Source organism: Martes martes, assembly GCF_963455335.1.
Source record: "Martes martes genome assembly, chromosome: 7".
NCBI classification, from domain to species: Eukaryota; Metazoa; Chordata; class Mammalia; order Carnivora; family Mustelidae; genus Martes; species Martes martes.
Window position 1 is genome coordinate 77796454 of NC_137894.1, and position 24860 is coordinate 77821313.

Here is a 24860-nt window from a genome sequence, read left to right on the forward strand (position 1 = left end):
CAACTCTGATACTGAAAGTGTAATCAACCTCAAAGCAGGGTTATTTTTTGCAATTATAGCTTTAAATTTATAATTGTATATTCATTGCAAAACTCTTTATAGCTATAAAGATATCACAAGGAGAGAGAGAGGGAATTGATATTACCTAAAATAGTCTGTATTAAGATACAGGTTTGGCTGCTGTAAAAGGTGATTCCAAAAAAATTGCCTTAAGAAAAAAGTGCTGCATGGGAGAAATGAAGTCACCCCTGTCCAGATCCACTCCCCAGTATAATCCCCCTTAAAAGAAACATTTTTATTTTTTAATCCATGACCTCTACATCAACACGAGGGCAGCACACTGGCCTGTTAACCCCCATCCCCCAACCCCCAATATATACCCTAGGTAACTAGTCAAGAAGGGTATAACTGTTTGATGGTACCAGGGATTCTTGCTACTTCTGTCTTGTTCCACTACTACTAGAGTCTGCTCTCATACATTTGACCAAAATGGCTTCCCAAGGTATTTGTAGATCAGTATGATGCAAAGAACAGAGAAGAGGAATACACAGTACTTCCCTCTGGGAGCATATTCCAGAAGCTACACTTATCAGTTCTCTCATATTTCACAGATAAGAACCAACTACTCCCATGGGACACCAGAATGCCAAAGGGGCTACACAACGAATTATTTAGATAGATTAACCATGCTCAGGTAAAGCTTCTGTTACTATAGAAAAAGAGATGAGATATTTATTGGTAGAATAACTGTTAGTTGCAGGCACAGAGGAAATGATGAACAATTTTGCATCAAGTACTATAAATTTTTCTCGCCTTTGCATTTCATTCTTTCCCCTACCTATGCTGTCCCTTATTCACAATTTCTTTTGTCAAAATTTGACTGAATCATTAAGGCCCAGCTTTCATCTTCTTTCTGCAGCATTATGTAGTAGAGACAGTAATATTTACCAAATATGAAATCTATTTGTCTGTATTTCCCAGCCACATCTTGCAGTAGATTGGGCCTAGGGGTGGTTGGAGGCTGGTGGGAAGACTGACTGACAAGTCCTGATCGATGGGCTATAAGCTGAAGTAATGTGATCCTCCTGCCCTATTTTTCCCCTGTTAAGGTCAACTTTGAGCTTTGTGTTCCAGATAAGGAGGCTACAAGAGGGTGGGCTTGCTCAGTCTGGCTTCCTGAATGGCAACCCAACTTGAATTTGATGTTGTTTACTATCTCAATAGAGCCAAGTCATTCCTTGGTCCTTCCATTGGATTTGGTTGCTCTCCCCTTTCTGTTATACACACATATCTGTATATATATGGACTTTATATATATGGACTTTGCACTTACCACACTATACTTCTTGTCTGAGTGTTTCTGGTTTCCTGGGAAAATTGGTGGGTTCCAATTATGTCTGGTATACAGTAGAACTCAATAAAGGATGACTGTTTAGATAATTTTTTAAAAAACTGAAAGTGGAAGCAAAAAGCATGGGGGGGGTATCAGAGAAAATGTGACTTCAACTGAAAACAGGAGAATTTTACGTAAAAAAGGTGTGAGATGATGTAATAATTCAGATACCTTTACTTAACTAGAAGATAACATTCTTGTTTATTGGCCTCTGCCTGTCTTTTTAACAACTTACAGACAAGATTATCTTTCTACTTTTTTTGATAGATAAAATATCTACCTTTTAGTACAGAATTTGTGTTTTTTTTGTTTTTTTAATAAATTTTAAAATTGCTTTTGTGTTGAAGGATTACAGTAAAATTTATCCACGTTTTAGTGCTACAAGGACTTACATATTCTAAAATTATAGCGTTATTCTTTCTAATAAGAAAATCAGAGCACATGGCACAATATTCCAAACAAAAATACTGTGCTTTGGGGACGCCTGGGTGGCTCAGTTGGTTGAGCGGCTGCCTTCGGCTCAGGTTATGATCCAGCGTCCTGAGTCCCACATCGGGCTCCTTGCTCAGCAGGGAGCCTGCTTCTCCCTCTCCCTCTGGCTCTGCTTGCCACTCTGTCTGCCTGTGCTCGCTCGCTCTCTCTCCCTCTCTCTCTCTGACAAATAAATAAATAAAGTCTTTAAAAAAAAATACTGTGCTTTGTATACTATCTTGCCTACTATTCACAATGATTTAGGGGTTATCATTCTCAATTCATAAATCAGAAACATAAGTGGATTTTAATGCTGTGGACTAAATTTCATTATTACTATGGAACCATTCAATAATTTGCGAAATTACTTCATGCAATCATACAAAAACTTAAAATAACATAAATTACAACATTTGAGGTATTCTTTTAAATTTCTCCTGACTATTGAATATATTTCAATCATTTATTTACTTTTTCTTTTATCAATAATAAAAATTAAATTTCTCTACTTTGATTTATCATTTGGACTTGAAATCTGAATGACTTTGTATGAAAAGATCAACAGATAAAACGAAAAGTGCAGAACCAGTGTCTGAAGGGTTATGCTTAAATTGTTTATCACACTGAAGTAGTTACTTGAGGATAGCTTGGAGCGGGGGAGAAGTGACCCAAGACGTTAAAATGATCTTTCTCACAGACATTTAAAAGAGCAAAGACCTACAGATTAGATCAAAACTCATCTGAGTTTATCCACTTCCTACATGCAAGTGGGTTTTAGAACTTCTATTTACTAAGATGATATAGTAGGAAACCCACAGTTTAAGTTGATGTTTTATCAGCAACAACACAGTTGTTTAAGGCTAAAATTAAATAAAAGAATTTGGAGCTGCTTTTCAAGTCAGAGTCGAAAAAACATTTTAAGAAACCGAGATGTAATTATTTAAACATAAGCCTGGAGAAAAAAAGAGAGAGAGAGAGAGAGAGAGAGAAATCAGTCACTTCATCTGGTTTCTTTTTCAAATGACATTAGAATTGGCTTTCATCATTATTTATATCTATCCTTTTCATTCCATGAATGTATTATAGGGCATTGAAAAATTATTGTTTGTAGCATATCTTCAGAGAGAGAAAAGGGAGAATGTTCCACTTAGTATAAGATTTATGCTTGTTGAAGGCACCAAGAATTGCTGTGCATATTTTAGAGAAGAATTTGGATCCCCGCCACAAAAGTTCAAGTAACCACTTAGAATTTCTCATTGAAAACTACTGTATGCAAACACATGAACTGTAGATTGATTTTTACTTAATTACCAGACCACCAACTTTGCCAGTGCCATTAGCTGCAATACAATCTGGGACAATGTGAGAAACCATTATTTTTCCTTCTGATCTCTCTGGTATGTTTCAGACCATCTATGGAAGCCCAAAAGTAGTACATATAATTTCACAGTTATGTGTCAGGTTGATGGAAAAAGTGGGCATGCTACAATGCTTTCAGAGTTACAGTTCAAGTGAGAAACCCAACTGCATATTAAATTCATGGATGAACAATGGAAACTTGAAAGCCATAATTTGAAGTTTTATTCCTGTAGGTATTGGCATATATGACATCAAATTATTAAATCTAGCACAACGTAAAAGTGAACACATGAGAGATTCACATAGGGATGAGAGCACTGTGAAGTTTGAGAATGTGCTAAAGCTGTAGAATTCTTTCATAATAGCAAATTTTATTAAACATAAACTGAATAACAGTTTTCAAATACAACTCCCACCTAATTTCTATGGTACTTACATATGTGTAAGAAAGTAATAAAATGCAAAAACAATGTAAAGCAGCATATTGACACTTGATAGCTTCAGTTACTTATGCATATGGATAGCTAATAATCCCACACAAAAAAATGTCTTTAGCATACAAGACTTTCTGGATAAAGGGGGTGGTGGTGGATTCTTATAAGTAATACTCTACCCAGAAGCTGATTTCTTTATGCTTCAAAAAAGGGAAGTTTATAAATCAATTCCCTTATAACATCAACAGTGAAGAAAGTATGTCATTGAAATAAAATACTTATATACTTTCATAAGATGGCATGGCAGTTATATTTGCAATAACAAATTTAAAAAAATCTACTCAAGAAATACAGTTGACAAAGACTTTAAAGCATAGACCATGGGTCAGGAGACTTAATACTGTTAAGATGGTGATATTTCCAAAACTGATCCACAGGTTCAATGCAACCCCTGTCAAAATCCCAGCTGACTTCTTTGTAAAAGCTGACAAGTTGATTCTAAAATTCACATGGAATTGCAAGAAATTCAGACTAGCCAAAACAATCCAGGAAGAGAACAATGTATGTGGACTCATATTTCCCAATTTCAAACTTTACTACAAAGAGGTTGTAATGAAGACAGGGTAGTGCTGGCACAAGGACAGATATATAAATCTACAGAATAAAATTGAGGATTTAGAAATAAACACATGTATCCATCGTCAACTGATTTTTGACAAGGGTGACAAGACCATTCAATGGGGAATCGTTTTTTCCACAAATGGTGCTGGGAGAACTGTATATCTACATGTAGAAAAATGAATTTGGATCCTTACCTCACACCATATTAAAAAAAATTACTAAAAGTGAATAAAAAAAATCTACATGTAGGAGCCAAAACTAAAAACTTTTAGAATACATACGGGTAAATCTTCAATACCTTGGATTTGGCGAAGGATTCTTAGATAACACACCAAAAGCATTAGTAACAACAACAACAACAACAAATATAAGTTGAACTTAATCGAGATTAAAATCTTCTGTGCTGATTTAAAGAACACAGCTAAGAAAGCAAAAAGATATCCTACAGCATGGGGGAAATATTTGAAAAATATATCTGATAAAGACTTTTTCTAGAATACGTAAAGAATTTTACAATTCAATAATAAAAAGACAAAAAGCCCAATTAAAAAATGGGCAGAAGATCTCACTAGATACTTCTTAAGGAGAAACTAAAAATGGCCAGTAAGTACATGAAAAAGTGCTCAACTTCATTAGCAAGCAAGGGAATGCAAATCAAAACCACAATGAGAAACCACTTCACAAGTACCAGGACAACTATAATCAAAGTCAGAAAAGTATTGGTGAGAATATGGAAAAATTGGAGCCCTCATGCTCTGCTGATAGGACTGTAAAATGGTGCAGCTGCTTTGGAGAACAGTCTGGAAGTCCTCAAACAATTAAACACAGAGTTAGTATATGACTCAGCAATTCTACTCCTAGATATAAACCCAAGAGAAATGGAAACATATAGCCACACTAAAACTTGCATACAAATGTTTATAGCAGCATCATTCATAGTAGTCAAAAGGTAGATACACCCAAATGTCCAACAGCTGAATACATAAAGAAAATGTGATAGATATAAACAATGAAATAGTTTTTACCCATAGGAAGAAATGAAGTACTGATACATGTGCCAACTTGGGTGAACCTTGAAAACATTACCCTAAGTGAAAGATGCCAGTTACAAAAGTCTATATATTATATGAGTCCATTTACATAAAAGTCCAGAGTAAGAAAAGTTATAGGGACAGAAAATAGATTAGTGGTTGCTTGGGGCTGGGGCTGGGGGCAAAAGAGGAAGGGATGGAGAAGTGGTGGTAGCTAAAGTGTACAGGGTTTATTTACAGGTGATGAAAATGTTGTAAAATTGACTGGAGTGATAGTTACACATATTTCTGAGGATATGAAAATCCACTGATTTGTGTTTTTTAAATGGGATAATAATAGAAGTGAATTATTTCTCAATAAAGCTATTTTTCTAAATCAAGGAAACATTGGTAGGTTTGTTAATTCATGCTGTACATTTAACTCTAAGGCTAAATAGCCAGTATGCAAGAGATGAATAATATGAATTCTGGGAGAAAAAGGCACAAGGTGATGTGTCAAATTCTACAGAACTGAATATTCAGTTCTCAGAGATGAGCAAGAATACAAAATATTCCTCTTTTTAAAATAATAAAGCAAATTATTTGCCAATATTAAATAAATTGGTAGGAAGAATAGAAGCCAAAGATTCGATTTCTACTGAGAAAAGTAGTTACAAACTGGAGACTATTGTAAACCCTTATTTACTTACATTGAAATCCAAAAGAGCTATCAGAGATGACCTCTGAAAGAGTTCTTTCAGAAAAATTTTCCTAGACAAGTAAGACAAAGAGAAAAAAAAGAGAGAGAGACTGGACAATGGACTAATGACAGAAGAGAAAGAAAAGGTGGCTGAGATATATGTGCCATTTAACTGCTGAGATGTTATATTCAAGAGGGTCTGGTTGACTGTTCTAGACAAAGTAGACCAGAAGATCAAGAACATTACTGTAACTGAGGAACAGAAATGAAACAATTAAAGCATTCCAAGTCATATAAAACCTTGAAAACAGATGTGGTCAACATTATCAACTTCAAGGCAGTAAAAGTTACTTGTTGCCTAAAAATTCTGTTATTTGGTTAAAGGCACACAGAGGAAGGACTGAAGCATTTCCAGGAAGGGCCTTGGGTGTTTTAGCGGACATTCTTGTCCTATTCAGAAAATATGGCTTCATCAGTAGGATGTAGGTGAGCCTATATTTATTTATTTATTTAAAATATTTTATTTATTTATTTGACAGAGAGAGAGAGACAGTATCACAAGTAGGCAGAGCAGCAGGCAGAGAGAGAGGGGGAAGCAGGCTCCCTGCCGAGGAGAGAGCCCCATGCTGGGCTCCATCCTAGGACCCTGAGACCATGACCTGAGCCAAAGGCAGAGGCTTAACCCACTGAGCCACCCAGGTGCCCCAAGCCTATATTTAAAAGAGTGCACTTCTCAGAAGAAGGATTTAAAGCTCTTTATGAATAAACAGAGAAACGTGAAATGTTATATTTTGGGTAATATCCAAATTTACATTGGAAAACAGTTTTATCCAGAGTGATACAAATAATGGAAGCACAAAAGCAGTTTATAGTTTTCATTATAGAACCAATGTCAAAATGAATATATAATAAAACAGAATTTGGTGGAGGTTATATTAGAGTAAACCGAGGTAAAAAGACTATGAAATGTAGTATAAAGATAAGGACCAATGTAGGAAGGAAAGCCAATACAAGACTTTAGAAATATTGCCCCACTATAATTTATGTGTATAGATTTTCTTAAGAATTTAGCTCTAATTTAATTCTAATTTACACTGAGGCTGGGGAGATGCTCAGCAATTATAAATTGAACAAATGGATTTCAATTAATACCCTAGGAACATATCAGAATTCCTTCCTCCCACAGTATTCCTCATTCCTCTTCCTCCCTCTCTCCATCAGTGTGTAGTATGTAACAGGAGGTGTGCTTGCTTTCTATCAGACAGGCCTGGATTTAAATTTCAACAATCTGACTTAGTAGCTCTGTGATCTTAATGCTATCAGTAAGGAATTATTTTAGCATGGTTATTTGCTTACCTTCTCTCTGTTGTAAATATAGCAGAGGTGGTGAGGATCAAAGACAAAAAGACATGGGAAAGATGACAGGTTGGATGGAGTTAATGGGAGTAGGAAAATATAACTATAGGTTAACTAAGAGTTTGATGCCTGTGGGTGCCTAGCTAATTCAATCTTCTGCAGTGGTTTATGCTGACTATTTGCCCATGACTCCTCATTTCACTGGTAAATTCAGGCCTTTCTTTCCCTTTCTGCATAGGAGCTCCTTGGCTTTTGTTGGAATGTTCTTTCTTTCTTTCATCCAGACTTTTCTGGCTCACCTTGTAAGTAATGTAATATGCTAGGCCACTATGTTAATGATGAAAAAGCAGAAGAGAATCCTCTCTCCATTACTGTTATGTGGGCATGCCTTAAAAGTGGACATCTTGGCAATACATGTGCCTTTGCTCTCTGTCTTTGGAACTGATTCCACAACTTCAGAGTGGGTGGTAGCAGGATGGTGGGGGAACAGGTCAGCTATTTAGTCGCTGATGGGGTCTGTGTTGGTATCTATTGCATATCACATCTTTTGGGGAATACACTACTCTGATTCTTTCCAGAATACAACATAGATGATCCTTCTACTACAGAATAACCAGAAATACACAAATGACAAACTTCTTGATTTGACTTATGAAAATTTCTGTTCACTTCTCTCCAGGTCAGAGACCACATGAAAATGGGAAGCGCTGAAACCCACTTGGAATATGAACAGACACCTGTGAAAGACCTGTAAATTCTTTCTCCAATTTCTCTAATCAAAACCTTCTTTGGTAAGAGCCATTGATAGTCAAGTAGCCTTTTAAATGATATTACTAAAATCAAGAAAGGTGACTTGGAAAGCCTGTATTATAACATTATCAAGGTGATTAATATTATTATGTACCTGCCCTATCAAAATTCACTTCTGCCACAAACGGCTATTTGTGTAATATCTCTTTTCATTTTCAACAAAGTGCTTTAACAAAGAAAAGGCAGAATTCCAGCCTCAAGACATTTTTGCATGGTGTGATTTGTTTGTTTGTTTGGGTTTTCAGTTTCCATTATGTAAAAATATTGATTTAGCAGATGGTGTAATCCCAATATAATATATACATAATTTAAAAACAAAAGTTTCTTGAAATTAAGTTTTTTCCTATGAAATAAGATTGTATCTCATTGTATCAATGATAAAGCAAAATTATGAAGACATTCATGTAAGACCTGAAATTAGACCAAAATTACATCTGTTAATGTGATTCTACTGGAAATGTATGTATTTATATAATTTAGTTCAATTAATTTTTTAAAACCTTAACAGATTTATTTTCAGTTCTATTTAGGGTTGCCAGATTAAATACAGAGGCCCAATTAAATCAGAATCTCAGATAAAAGCACTTTTTCTGGCCTAAATATACTGTATAGCCAATATGTGGCCTGTATTGCGTGGGCTATCCTAATACTAAAAAAATCATTGTTTACCTCACTTTCAAATTTAATTGAGTGTCCTGTATTTTATTTAGAAGATAGTCTAGAAGCCTTCTTCTTTCCTTCTCTAGTCCAACCTATGAATAAAAAAGCAAACCCTAAAACAGTTTAAACTGTGCTTTTCTCTCCACTCAACATCATATACATATTTCTGCTTTTATGTGTATAACCATTTTCTTCTTCCTTTCTACTCTCTGCCTTTTCCCTCATTCCCTTCCTCCCTCCTCCTCTTTCCCTCTCTTCTATCATTTCTCTACTGATAATGATTCCATTCTTTCCTTCACCCTTAAAGCCTACCATTTCTTTACAGATAATTAGTTCCAGACATACGTTCTCTATAGGTTTCCCCCTATATCTTTCTTATGAATTTGTTAATTGATGAGAAATGTTGGTCCTATTAAACTTTACATATGTTTCATTATAGAAAGCAGCTTACTGAAAAATCCAAAGAAAACAAGGGATTTTCATGAACTTAAAAAAAAAAAACAAACATTTAAGACCCTGCCTTAAAGAAGATAAAATTAGAAGTAAAATATATTTAGTTTCTGTCAATTGATAAAATGCTAATAACGTATACAAAGCTACAAGAAAAAGAAAAGTCAATTTCCCTTTTATAAAAGAATATTTATTTTGGGGAAGGAAATGGATGTTTATGAAATGAGAGCTTGGATTCAACTCTGTTCTTAGGCTGATTTCATGCAATACAAAATAAAATCTCTTGATATGCTCTCTAAGCTCAGCAAAGAGCAGTTCACAGTATTAACACTTCCTGTTATTATACCTCTTTTGTTGCTTTTGCTTGGGTGAGACCAACCCATCTTTAGTGTTTAAGGAGTCTCTTGTCCAGGTGGTTCTTTCTGCATGAACTTCAGGATTATCTTGGACATCTAACTCTTCTTTTCTACCTTACTTTTAAACTTAAGGTGATAATACATTTTGGACAATAGACCTGAGTCCAAATTCACTATGAATTCAAGTAGTCTTCTCTAATTACCCTATCTACCTCATAAAGGATAGGAAAGAGCAAAAGTAGACCAAGAGGATAGATGCTGAGTACAGTGAACCCAAGTTGCTCCCAAATTGGTTCTGTTCAGCCTCATAATTCTAGGACAGCATTGGGATTTGGACTGCAGGATTACTTTCTATCAGGATTTTCTATTACTTTCTAACAGGACTACCTATTTGCCTTTAACAATAGTGTTTCATGATCAATTTACCTATAGCTATCAATTATTTGTAATTAGGTATATACCCTAAAGAAATTATAAATGAATGAACTTATCCATATTCCATCACTTTTATTTGTAGCTGACATACTGCTGCAGTTTGAAAGGTTGAGATTTCCTTTGGATTGCATGGGGAGTGTTGTATGAGAAGTAGGTATAATTCTTGGCTACCATGCCTGACACCACAGTTGACCAATTTTTGTAACTTTTTAGAGTTCAAGTCTATTAGAGGCTTTTGTTAGAAGAACAAAGACTCTTCAAGACCCGCATGTATATAAATATTACAGAGTATGACCATGAAAGACATTGAAAATTATTTTAAAACTATTAAGAATTTAAGAGGAATGTATATTATAAATTAAGACACTGAAGGAATATATTATGTAATTTCAAGCAATAAGACTGTTTAAAAATTGTTTACACATTAGAAATACTATTTTGACATAATTCAGTATTTAAGCCTCGGCTACTTGAATTTTCAGCTAGAGTCACACAACATAGGAAACTGATGGTTGTAGAGTACAGTCCTTGTGTTAAGCGATTTACGTATTTCTTTCTAATAACTCCATGAGATAATTTTTTAAAATATCCATTTTATAGAGAAAGAAATTGAGGCCAAGAGAGTTCAGGTAACTTCTCCAGAGCTAATAAGCAGCAAGGCTGAATTTGCATAGAGATTGAGCATGCGCTTTTTCTGCTATATAACGCAAATTTGGAATTTCACAAATGCAACAGAATGAGGAAATATGGAATAAATAACAAGCAATATACCACTGGTATATTAAAAAATTTCTTAAAGCTTTTCTAGAGTTCTTCAGAAAAATTTTCTGGATTTTTTGTACAGTGTCTATAGGAGCTACCTGGTAACTCTTAGTATAGGCCCTAAAAGAGAGAGAAAGAGAGAGAGAGAGAAGAAAAGAGAAAGAAGATAAAGTAGAAATATAGAAATGACACATAAGGGAAAATACTACTTTTTAAGATGAGTTAGTAAATCAAAGATTATGGTGAAATGGAATATAAAAAACCTGAGGACTTGCAGGTTCTAGCCGTATTACTGTAGGAATTGAGCTTTCCTAGTGTTATGCTAAATAATTATGGAAAAGCAATAATTGTTACTAGTTTCCTCCACCTGAGGGGTAGGCAGGGCCTGTAGTTAGTCAGTTGGGAAAATCTGGAAGGTAACAAATCTCCATGAGAAAGGGAAAGGGTCCTTCTTGAAGGTCTAAGGTGTTACTCATGCAAAGGGTCTGTGACTATCAGGAGATCTTTTCCCTGGCTGTCAGTGAGACTGTGTCTCTTACTCTGCAGGTGTCTGTTGGCATCTTTTTGTCACTTTTACATTGCCCAGATGTGACAACTACACAGGGCCATAGGGGACAACGACAAAGCCAATCAAAAGAGAAAGAAACTTTGTTGTAGGAAAATAATAGCAGTTTCACCTGTTGGCTACCTCACTCTAAGAGGTCACCTATGATCCTCTCACTATTGAATTAAGAGACTTTCTTATTTCCCATTCTTTTCTGTCTTAACATTTGCTATTCTTCCTTGAAAAGTGTTTTTCCCTGTTTCCATATACAGTGTTGTCCTCATTCCCCACCTATCCCTTTGAATCCTTCTGCTTCGTTTTGTACTTAAGGCTGTGGATGTTTTCCAAAAATATGTCATTGGCCCTTTGCTCTTTCTCTCTCTCTTTCATACACACTTAATAAAATATTCACTCTTATGGCTTTTAGTTCTGCTCTGTGCTAAAACTAAATTCACATTTCCTTTCCTGACCCCTCTTGCAAGTATACTTCCTCTCTACTACCCTGCTTTTACTTCCAAGTCTACATGTCTAAAACCAAAATTAATATATATTCCAATAAAAAATGCCAAGACACAAACAGAAATGCACAAAATGAAAAAGAAAAATGACTAACAAGCATAAAATGTTCAAAATCACTAGTTATCAAAGAAATGCAAATCAAAACAAAAAAGGCATACCATTTACACCTATCAAGTTGTCAAATACTATTTAAAAATTATAATACAGAGTATTGGCAAGAGTGTAAGGAAATGGTCACTTTTACATTCTGTTGACAGAAAAGTAACTTGACAAAACTTTTCTGAAATGACATTTGGCAATATGTATCAAAAGCCTTAAAATGATGCAAATATAACCCAGTAATTTCATTTCTCAGCATATATTTTAGGTTAAAAATGTGTGACTGATATTATATATGTATATATCTCACAACATTATTTATATAAATGAAAATCAGATATAATGTAATTATGCAACAGAAGTGGATTACTTAAGAATAATGGTATATCCACCCAATAAAATATTATACAGCCAAATAAATGCAGAAAAGAACTGTGATGTGAAAAGATGTTCTTGATAAATTGATGGTCATGGTAAGTTCACACTATAAATTAAATAGTAGGAAATAGTACAGTGCATAGAATGTGACACCATATTCGTAAAAACATACGTGTATCTGTATATTTACATAAATAAGTCTATGTATATATATATAGAGAGAGAGAGACAGAAAAAGATTTGGGGAAGCATATACCATAAAGTATAGTTTTGGGTAATTTTTCTAGTTTCTCTTTATCATATTTTCCATTTATTTCCATAATGAGTATATGTGTTTGAAAATAATATTAAAAATAACATAGATAATAATATTAAAATAGAAAACAATATTAAAAAAACAAATTCCTTTCCCTTCCAAAATTCAGACTTTTGCTGATTTTCTAATAATGTCAATGGTATCCTCATTCTTGGTCATCCATACTCAAAATGATTTTATATTCCTCTACCTGACATGTATACGCTTTTAACCAAATATCAAGTTTTGTCACTGTGTTTCTATTCTGTACCCCACTGAGAGACTGGTTGGTATTAAATATTTTTCCAAATGAATGTCTATGTTTAAAACCTGTTCCATACAGAAGGGAGAAGTTTTGGGGTTCTGATTTGCATACTGTTAAGACAGCAGAAGCATGTTTAGTTTGTGAAAATTTATCCACTTGTATACCTATGATTTGTACTGTATTGAGTATATGTTATACTTCGATAAAAAGCAAACAAGCAAATCAAAATAAAAATCTGCACATTATCTACAAGGTTACGTTCAAAATCCTTAACTTAATATTGAATTCTTTTATAATCTGATCTCAATCCTCCTTAACCAGGATCATCTCCAATATTCTTCATAATAAAACCTGATAATTAGCATTGGCTATATATTTCCTGTAAGAAATTCTTAAGCACTTTTTAGATCATTTGTCTCAGTTGATTACCTCAACCCTCTGGAGTATGTACTAGTATTATCCTCATTAAATTGATGATGATATGGAGACAGAGTAGGGGTAAGTTACTTGCAGTTGTGGGAATTTACTAGTTTTGTCACTTAGTACTCATTTATTTCATTATTTTCTGGTAATAGCTCCCCAATTTCATAACCTAAAAGATCTAACACTCAACGTGATTTGCTCTCTTCAGCCAAAGAATGGAGCAAGATTTTTCAGATACTCTTCCTGGATACAAATTTCGACAGTAATAAGAGGCTGACTATGGCAGCATATGAAGAGAATACTTATTAGTTTCTGCTACAAACCTTCCAGAGATTCCAGGTTCCCGCCATTGGAGCAAATTCTATCTCAATCCCTTAGATACCCATATCCAGGGATAAATTCATTCCTTCCCTTCTCTTCTCTCTCCAGCTCCCTCCTTGCCTGCCCTCTTTCTCTTTCTTTTGCATAAAACAACCAAAGTATGTTTCTGTTGCCTGCAACCTCTAAGAAATCGAATGTGATACTCGCTCAAGATTATCCAGTTAGAATGTGCGTTAAGTGCTGGAATTTGAACTCAAGTCTAGATGACTCCACAATCTGTTTTCTTAACCGTTATGTTTTACACTGTGATGGCAATGCTCAAAACGCACCTCTGGTTATTACTGCTTGAACGCATACTTGTTCCTGTTTATCCAATTTTTCAGAAGCAACTTTTCCTACTATGATAGGTTTCCTTTGCTTTCCTTTCCCTCCCAATTCTACTGAAATTATTCCATTGACCGTCATCATACCTGCCTCCTCTAAAATATTTACTAAATTCTTTAAACCACAGAGACCCTCTCTTCATGGCAATTATTATTTACTGGTGGAATCTGATACAGAAGGATCAAAGCCAAGAACAACTCTTCAGCTTGAAAAACCACCATTGGTTCCTTACGACTTACAAGATAATATCGAAACCTCAGAACTTCACATAAGAAACGTTTTGAGTCTGGTCCAAATCTACTTTCCTAGTTAAATCCATGCTACTTTCTCCTTTTCTCCTTCTCTTCAGCCTATCCTCCACCCACAGCCCCCCAACCTCAATACTCAAATGGCTTCCTCTCCAGTCACACAGATCAGCCTCTTCCAATCAGATATAAATCTGATAGCGTTTTACACATAGTGCCGTAATGAACTTAACTGTATTTATATGGGCGGCATTCATTTGTTGTAAAGCTTCCTGGTGACAATTTTTTACATTGTCTTGGATTCTCAAAAATTTATCTTAATGTGTGGTGCAGAGAAAAACACACCATTTAGGCAGTGAAAAACTGAGTTAGTTAGCCTCTTCTGATCTGAAGGGCTTAGATAATTTATTACTCTAAACTATTTTCCAGCTAGGAATCCAAATTAATTGAGTAACTATGTGGAAAATATATGCGGAGAATGGCTGTTAACATGACAAATCTGAGTTATACTCAAAGGAGTATTTATTTATACTATAAAGAAATTGCACTATATCATTGTTTAAATCCATAACAGAAAAAATAAAGAATTTCCTATTTTTTTGACATTTTATTGAAACAATGCAGAACTTTATGTCATTATTAATGATATTTTGCCTCAAGGCTTTTAGCTCTTTGAACACAAAATCACATACAAAATAAAATGAAATAGTCTCGTATTGGTTAGAAGCAGTGCATTACACGTTGCTGGAAATAAATAATCTGAGAACAAGTATATTAGGAGATACAGATTGTCTTTTTTATGTTGGTAAAGACAGAAGACATCAGAAGCCTAGAACTTGATATTAAAAGTTTATACATTAAATGCAACACCTCAACTTGTCCTTGAAGCACAATGGTTTTTTAACACAAGATTTAAACAGTCAGTCATAGCCTCTTTTCTCTGTTTTAAGAGGTGAAACAGGTTTGCTGCTTTCTTAGTTTGGTACTGATTCAAATAAATATTGGCATATTTTGGGTTTCTAGATTATTTTGGGGATGGTGGTTAAACACTGGACTTTTTGTAACAGCATCCCGAGATGTTGGCACTTTTTTACTTTGCACAGAGATGGGAATATTTTTATGTATTGGAGTGACACTTCCACAGGAAGCCTAGAGACCTATCTGCTTACTACATGTCACCAAAGTTAAAGTGTAAGTCTGGGTAAATTTCACTGCTTGTTTAGACTTTAGGAATATAATTACGCAGTGTTAGACAATAAGAAATGGAAAACACTTAAGTGGCTTTCTTATACCTGGATCTGTTGATTTTGTTTTGTCAATGAGGGCTTTCACTAAAAGCCACTGAAGGTTAGTCTCTCTCAATTGATGTAGTGGTAACAATTTACTCTCCTCTGACATAGTAAAGATAGAACCTGTCCTTCAATCTGTTTGTGGTAGAGTTTTTTTTTTTTTTTTTTTTTTTTTTAAGTATAAACATTGAATTCCTCTGCTTACTTGGAGATGGAAGGTCATTAACAGGGCACTTGAGCAGATTGGAATTACAGTCAATTGAGACGCTTGAAACATCCTAAATGGCCTAATGCAGCAACTAAGTGCTTCTTAAATTCCAAAACTTTTACTTGAGCACGGCAATCCTGAGTTTCCACTGCCTTTAGTAAATGCTGTTTTTTTTAATAGTATTGTGTGAGGAAGCAACACAAATTTGAATTATTCTGTTTATATTTTTTGCTTAGCAATATTGATTTGTCAAGATATGTGTGAAATTTGATTCTAACTTAATTATATATAGTTAAATATTAAAATTAATAGAAAAGATAGTGAAAAGTAATTTAGTGGTACAGCTAATGTCAATGCAATTTACTTCAACTGTTTGAGATTTTATATTAAATTTGTACTGTTATAGTCATATGTATGGAGAATACGTATATATGTACATACATTTCATCTCTAGCCTACAATCTCTCTCTCTCTCTCTCTGTTTTTAAAGATTTTATTTATTTATTTGACAGAGACACAGCAAGAAAGGGAACACAAGCAGGGGGAGTGGGAGAGGTTTGAGAAGCAGGCTTCCCGCTGGTCAGGGAACCTGATGTGGGGCTCGATCCCCAGATCCTGGGATTATGACCTGAGCCAAAGGCAGACACTTAATACTGAGCCACCCAGGTGCACCCTCCCTCCTTTTTTTTTTTTTAAATAAATATTTTACTTATATGAGAGGGAGAAAGAGTGGGAAAGAGAGAGAGCACGAGAAGAGGGGGAGAGAGAGGTAGAGAGAGAAGCAGACTCCCTGTTGAGGGGGGAGCCTGATGTGGAGCTCAATTGCAGGACCCTGGGATCAAGACCAGAGCTGAAGACAGATGCTTAAATGACTGAGCCACCCAGGCACTCCTCTAGCTTACAATCTCTTAAATGTTGTTTTAACTCCTAGGAAGAGACATTCATTTCCAGAACACACAGATAAACAGATTTTTGTGGTTCAAGGCAGAGAATGGACTACAGAATATAAGGAAAGAAAAGCCAACCTAATACATCCAAACATGAACAGCTCATAGATATCAGATTTGTAAGACCAATGAACAAACACTAGGAAAGGTAGTATAGAAATCCCAAAGAACCATTGATAGAAGAATATCCCAAAGAACCATTGATAGAAGAATATGCGGTCCATAAAAGAGTCATTTTGACTTAACAAGAACATTAATTCCCTCATTTTTTTTCCTTTAAATGTTCTACTTGATTTTTACTGTTTTGAAGTTTCTGATGTTCTCCAAATATATTTTATGCACTTTTTTCTTCATTGTATCTTTGATCTCATTGTCTCTTCCAAATGCCATAAGAGACAAACACAATTTAAGGAAGGGGGAATTCCAAACCTAAGAAAGCACTGTGGAAGTGTCATCAGCAATCAAATTTATATTAGGCCATATAAAATACAGTATATGAAAATGATGTATATCTAAAGTTTTATAATAAATAACTATATTAGATACAACAATGAATTGCTAAGAAAAGCTGGATCTTAGTCCTGGTATTATCACTCACCAACAGTAGAATCAAGGTCATTTGACTTTTCTTGCCATGGCTTTCTATATCTGCTAAACGAAAGGAACTTATTAGATGATCTGAGAGGTTATGTACAACTCTAAAATCTATAATATTAGGTGCACTTACAAATTGCTGAATTATTTTTTTGTCATTTGTTCAACAAATTCGAGTTGTTTCTGAAAATAAATTAATAGAAAGTTTGAATAATTATTACCATGTTAATTAGAGAATGCGGTGTCCATTAAAAACAATGGTAGAATAAGTGAAACAAGGAGAAGGAAGCTTAGGTTGTGAGAAAGGCATATTTAGTCTTACAAAACAAACCCAGAAACTGAAATGACATATGGGGATAGGCACTCTATTGATAATTAATTCAGCGCCATGAGATCTTGAAAGGCTGGACTTTAGGAGATGGAAATTAACTACGAACTAGGAAATAGGATGCCAGTGGTACAGGTGTAGACATCTTTCTGAGATCAGAGTTAAATGGGAGGCAGGAAATGAGGTGGCAATTAAATAATCGACTGCTGTCAAGATTAGACTTTTTTCAAGATGGTCTAGGGCAAGGTCAAAGGTAAAGATAGGGTTGAACAAAGTAAGAAGCAGATTTTTTTTTCATTTTCTAGATAAATATATCTGAAAAACTTCTATAGAGTTTCTGCTGGGGCAGCAATGCATATTTTGTAAACACACATATTTCCAAGCCTCATACTAGTAAATAATATGTTTGAGACTTACTTGTGAATACCTGGCATGCCCCCAGAATAGTACTGAGAAAACAACACCTCTTTTATCATGCTTCGGTACAAAGTCTGCCAAATAATAATATGCATTTTTGAAATGACTAAATATATACTTACATAGCGGACTATTCAAAGCCATTATAGAGTAGTAAGCAAGTAATAAATGTTCAGAAGTCCATAACTACACATTCATGTAATATATAGCTGTCACCTTCAATAGATTAAATAATGTAACTTCTCAACCATGACCCTTTAACCAATATCTGTAAAAGCTTAAATAGATAACTTTTAAACCTAATCTTGAAGTATATAGAAAAAAATTATTTACCTTTCTTATGCAGATGTTGTTGCAATTAATATTTGACTGTTGTTTGCAAAAATTTTTGATCTTTAATGCTATTGTAAAATATTTTATTGCATATGAAATATTTAATAATTAAATCGATCAGAAAATAAATTATTGAGAGCCATAGAAAAATCATCATTTTCATTTTTTTAAACTATTTTTTAAAAGATTTTTAAAAAATTTATTTATGAGAGAGAGCAGGGGTGGGGGAGGAACAGAGGGAAAGGGACAGCATACTCCACCCTGAGCACAGAGCCCAACTCGGGGCTTGATCTCATTACCCCAGATCATGACCTGAGCTGAAATCAAGAGTTGGATGCTTAACCAACTGAGCTACCCAGATGCCCCCAAAACCATCACTTTTAATGTGTTCATTGACATTCAGTGGGGATTTATTTAAAATAAAATATTTTTGCCAATGATGTGAACTTGATCCACTATCTACCAGTAGGTATAAAACAGGAATTTACTTTTCAGTAGAACAGAAGATAGCAGAATGCTTGTTATCTTCAATAATTCAAGAGGATAGATTTCCAGGAAAATATTCACAGGTGATGAGGTACTTAAGTCTCAGAATATTTTAAACTCTATTTACAAAATTCATTTTATCATTTCATTGTTGGAATTTGCGGATAACTCTGATTACTCATATATTGTGATAGTAAGTCAAAAAGATCAAGATACCTCTTTATAAGTTTTCAAGTCTTCACCCTTGTTCCAATAGACAGTTGAACATTTCTCAGCACTCTTGGAAGGTGAAATGATCATATTCATTGCATTACCTATGTGGAACCCTGTGTAGTAAAAAGTGACAGGAAAAGGTTAAAAAGTTAGGAGTCATTTTCAATGCCTCTTCAACATCTGTCATTTTGCTTTACTACCATTTCAGACATAACTCTGATTATAATGCTCTAGGTTGTGGCTTGGCAGCACATAGTTTATGCATGGTATAAACATAAAACAGATCAGTCTTAGAGAGCAGTAAAGTCCATCCTCCTGATCCATCTCCATCAGAGTAGTCCCTCTATCTTTCTATGTCTTTGCTTCTTGGAGTTTGGCTCATTTAAACCTACATAGAAAACACAGAAAGAGTTGTTCATTAAGTTAAAAATGCTATTAATTTGTGATAATCAGAAACCTTCCCCAACACCAATATAAAAGAGCAAAAGACTCTGCTCCTATTTTAGGGAGGAAATTAAAGCTTTGGGTAAAGATTTATCTCAGCCACCCATTCATTGTCTGAACATCTGCTTCCTTTCTCCTATTCTCGTATATCCTTTCTTTCTAGTGGTTCCTTTGCTTGGTGTAAAAACTTTTCCATCTCTTACACTAAAACTATTTTCTTTCACATATCTTTTGGCATTTTCTATTTTCTCTTTCCCTCCCATCCACACTTACTGAACAATTGGTTTCATTTCAGATGTCTATTACCTCATTGTACATTCATCCTCAAATGGCTTGCAACCTAACTTCTGTCCCCGTCACTCTGAAAGACTATTCGCACTAAGGTTCACCAGGGATCAAACCCAATGTACAGTTCAATCTTTACCTTTTTCAGTGAATATTTATGATCATTTTTCTCTCCTGAAACTTTTCTATTCCTCAGTCCTCCATGAGACTATACTCACTTGGTTCTTCTTTCTCCTTCTCTCTTTTCATTTGGCCCTTATATAACTGCTATTAAGCATTATTAAGCAATAACTGTGAGAATTCACCCATGATCATGATTTCAGGAATACCCAACCTATGTGTGGATGATCTCCAAGTGTCTACCTCCAGCCTAGATTTTCATTTGCACATTATTTAGACTATACATTCTCAATTGCAAATATCCCACAAAAGCATCAAACTCAACAAGCTTGGAATGAAACTTACCTTTTTTAAACCTAAATAAGCAGATAGCCTATATTTTCTGCCTAATTCACCTAGATCAATTTCTATTCCATCACTTAAGTTAGAAGTTTAGTTCTCGACTTCTTTCATTTTCTTTTCTTTCCATATTTGAAACTTCAAAGTATTCTATTTCAGCAATTATAGATGTTGATTTCACATTTTAACATCTCTGAAATCAAGATACATCTCAACAAGCAACAATTCATGTATTGTTATAGTTTGATTAGCAGAGATTTTATTCCCTCTTAGTGGTACAAAGAGAAATGTTGTGTACTATGGTTCAGCCCACAGTGCCTTACATTAGATGAAATATAGTACTTAATAAATCTATCTCAGTATCTCCAACTTCACTACTACTCCTACAATTCAAGAGTCTTCCTGTCTTCTGTCTAACCATTTTTATTCATTATTCTCAACACTATGAGTTTTACATTTACAATGGAATCTGATTATGGAATCACTCTACTTCAATCTTCACTCTTTCAGTTAATCCCCATCAACTGTGTTCATTCCACAACATTATCTACATGGGATTCAATGCTGCCCATGCTCTAATCCCTAATTTTTCATATCGATCTCCTAAAGAAAGATCTTTTCTTGTGCTCCCTTTCCCTAAAAGTTCTCCTTCACACACACAGTGTACATCTCTTTTTAAGACTTGGCATCTAGAAAGGGAGACACTTCATCTCTCTAAGCAGACTTAGATGCCCCATAATAATCTAGGCATATCTCGAGACATCATTATGCTTACCACATATACCATAAGTTTTATTATTCCGTCCATCCCTCCCCACTTGACAGTGTTTTTGTTTGTTTGTTTTGTGAGGGCAGAGCCTATATTCAGTAATTTTCCTATTTCTAGGACCAAATACAATACCTGGAACCTGGAAGGATTTTAGTAACTATGTGCTGAAAAAACAGTAAATAGGATATATCCATGGAAAGATGATAGTTAAAACATTGTTGAAAGATGTGATCGCTCTTAAATAGAATAAAATGGGAAAATAAAAGGTTAAGTACAGAATTCTGGAGAACACCAATATTTAAGGGGTGTACAGAGGAAGATGTGTCTGCAAAGGAGAATGAGAAATTGAGATTAATGATCTATAACCTTGACTTAATAGTGGCGACACTGAAGTTCATGCTGTTCCTTCTACCATGGCTGGCCTTCCTCCTCAAACTCCCATAATCACTCTGGTCTGAAGAACGTTAATTAGATTCAGAGCAAAGTGATTTTATATATATAATATATATTTATATATATATATTATACACACACACACATATTCACACACACACAATGGAATATTACTCAGGCATAAAAAGAATGAAATCTTGCCATTTTCAATGACATGGATAGAGCTAGAGTATATTATGCTAAATAAGATAAGTGAAAAAAAGACAAATACCATATGATTTCACTCATATGTGGAATTTAAAAAACAAAACAGATGAACACAGGGAAAGGGGAAAAAAAAAGAAAGGGAAGCAAACCATAACACTTTTAATTATAGAGAACAAATGGAGGGTTGCTGGAGGGGAGGTGGGTGGGAGATAGGTTCAATAGGTGATGGGTATCAAGGAGGCCACTTATGTTGAGCACTGGGTATTACATGTAAGTGACAAATCACTAAACTGTACTCCTAAAACCAGTGTTACACTATAATGTTAACTAGAATTTATATAAAAATTTGAAAAACAAATTTCAGGCAGACAATCTGGCATGTGCAAAGTTCCTGTGGAAGGGATCATAAAAAAATGACCAACGCATGGCTGATGCAGAAAGGTGTGGGTAGGTATAAAATGAGGCTGGAGAATAATTGGGGCCAGAGCATGCAAAGCCTCCAACTCATAGGATGGAATTTTCCCTTGGGGCCATGGAAAGCCAGAGGTTGGTTTTACCTCCTAGCACAGGAGGTCATGTGATGTATTTTCTAAAGGTAATTCTGTCTTGATTGGAAGGGAACTAGAGTGGACACAGGAGAACAATTATGTTTCTTGAACAAATAAGGGAAATCAGTAAGGTATAGAAAAAGAACATGAGAATATGCTGAGTGAAATAAGTCAAGCAGGGAGAGTCAATTATCGTATGGTTTCACTTGTGTAGCATAAGCTATATGCTTATATACAGGACATTGGGAGAAGGCAAGGAGAAGGGAGAAGGGAAAGGGAGTTTGGGGAAATTGGAGGGGGAGACAAACCATGAGAGACTGTGGACTCTGAGAAACAAACTGAGGGTTTTGGAAAGGAGGGGGTGGGGGATTAGGTGAGCCTGGTGGTGGGTATTATGGAGGGCAAGTATTGCATGGAGCACTGGGTGTGGTGCATAAACAATTAATTTTGGAACAATGAAAAAAATAAAATTACATTAAATTAAAAAGAAAAAGAACATGGGATTTGTGGCCAGGCAGGCTTCAGATAGACCCAGATTCTGGCATTTTTATGGCACTGTGAGGATTAAGTGAGAGAACTTATAAAAAGCTTGACAAATACTAGTTCTCTTCCACTTCTCCAAAACCAGGTTCTCATTGAACATTTGTCAAAGAACTATGTGTTACACACAAAGCATATTCACCTTCAAATTTTAAAACCCACTTGCAACTTATATTTAAGATTTATATTCTTATATTGTTCTGAACAGCTATATTATTAGTATATACCTTTATACTTTTTACTCTTGACTTTGTATTTAGCTAATGTAAAAAGTAAATTCCAGTCTTAAGGATAAAAACAAAAAAAAATGTGTAAAACTCCTAATATAGACTTAATAAGTAGGTTGAGGTAAGTAGAGAAGATTACAATTTGGGCCAACTAACATCAACTCTAACCCCTTAAACAATGCCTTCTTTTATGTACTGCACTTCATATGGGTATCAGAGTAGAACTATATAATGACAGCCCTAATAGCTACCAGTCATAAAGAAACAACAGAAGAACAAATGTTGAGACTTGAAAGTTGGAAGGATCAATAGCTAGATAGCATTTGTTATATGAGAACTGAAATTAGATCTTCAAAGAAATACTGCCGCAAGCAAAATAAATTAGGTAATTTAGTATGTTCAAAAAACAACTTATTTTAAGGTTTGACTCCCAACACACACTATATATTTCTGTCACTGCTCATCTGGTTTAAAGGATTCATCCAATCCAACTTGTCTTTATCCTCTGGCTATTTTTATAGTTTAAGCTACCCTATTCGGTGTAATTTTTATAAAATACCCTCTGTTTTTTGCGGGTGTATACGATTTTCATCTCCTGTGGGTAAGTTTCTTAAAGTTAAATATTATTAATTTTTTTTAATCCCTACCTTCTGAAAAATCATGTAAAACATGGTGAATACATAAAAACATAGTGTGGAAGATCTCTGCTCAAATACTACATCTGCAGAGAGCTCCTTACTATCTACTTTCATCTTTCTCTACTTTATGTTTCTTCATGACATTTACCACTATCTACATTTATATTATTTGTAGTCTGTCTCCCTCACTAGAACCTACGCTGCACAAGGGTGGGAACTGCATCTTCCTTACTTCCACATCCCTAGAGCCTGGAAGAGAGCATGACAGAATAGATGCTCAAATATATTTGATGAATGAGTGAATAATCAATATTTTTAGTGTTTCTAAAAACACTTTTCATATGTCTCCTTTTCATATTTGTCAGTACTTGATAAGGGAACAATAGTAATACTGGGAAATTGTTATTCTCCAATTGTTAGGATATATTAGTCAGGGCTCTCCAAAGAAACAGAACCAACAGACCCTCTTTCTATACACACACAGGTTATGTATATATATATGGAGAGAGGTTCATTTTAAGGAATTGACGTATGTAGTTGTAGGGGCTGGACAGTCTGAAATCTGCAGAGCAGGCCAGCAGGCTGGACATTCCAGCAACAAATGATGTTGCAGTCTTGAGTTGGAAGGCAGTCTGGAGGCATAACTTCTTTTGTTTTGAGAGTTTTCTGTCTTGTCTTTTTTCTTAAGGCTCTTAACTGATTGCATGAGGCTCACCCACATTATATAGAGAGTAATCCACTTTCTTCAAAGTCTACTGATTTACATGTTAATCGCGGCTAAAAAATACCTTGACAACAACATCAACATCTAGATTGGTATTTGACCAAAAATTGGGCACCATGGCTTACCCAAGTGGACACACACAGTTAGCATGAGAGAAGGCTTTTTTTACGCTAATCCTTAAATCTTGTTTCCCACTTGGATTGCCAACAGGCAGCATTAACTCCCTATATTCGGCCTGTACAGCTGCTGCCAGCAGAGGGCAACCTCAGGCGCCAATTTTTTAGGGTCTCGAGCCCATGTCTGATCTACTCACTGTCTTTTGCAGACCCCCAGCGTCCACACCATCTGGGAGCTTATTAGAAGTACAGATTCTCAGACTCCATCTTAAATCTACTGTATTAGAATCTGCACGTTAACAACAACACTAGGAAACTCCTGCACACAGTAAGCAGCTACAGTGCTCTTCCTGGGGAGTTCTGGGCGAAGAAGTCTTCACGTAATTCACACCCTCTATTTTTCAG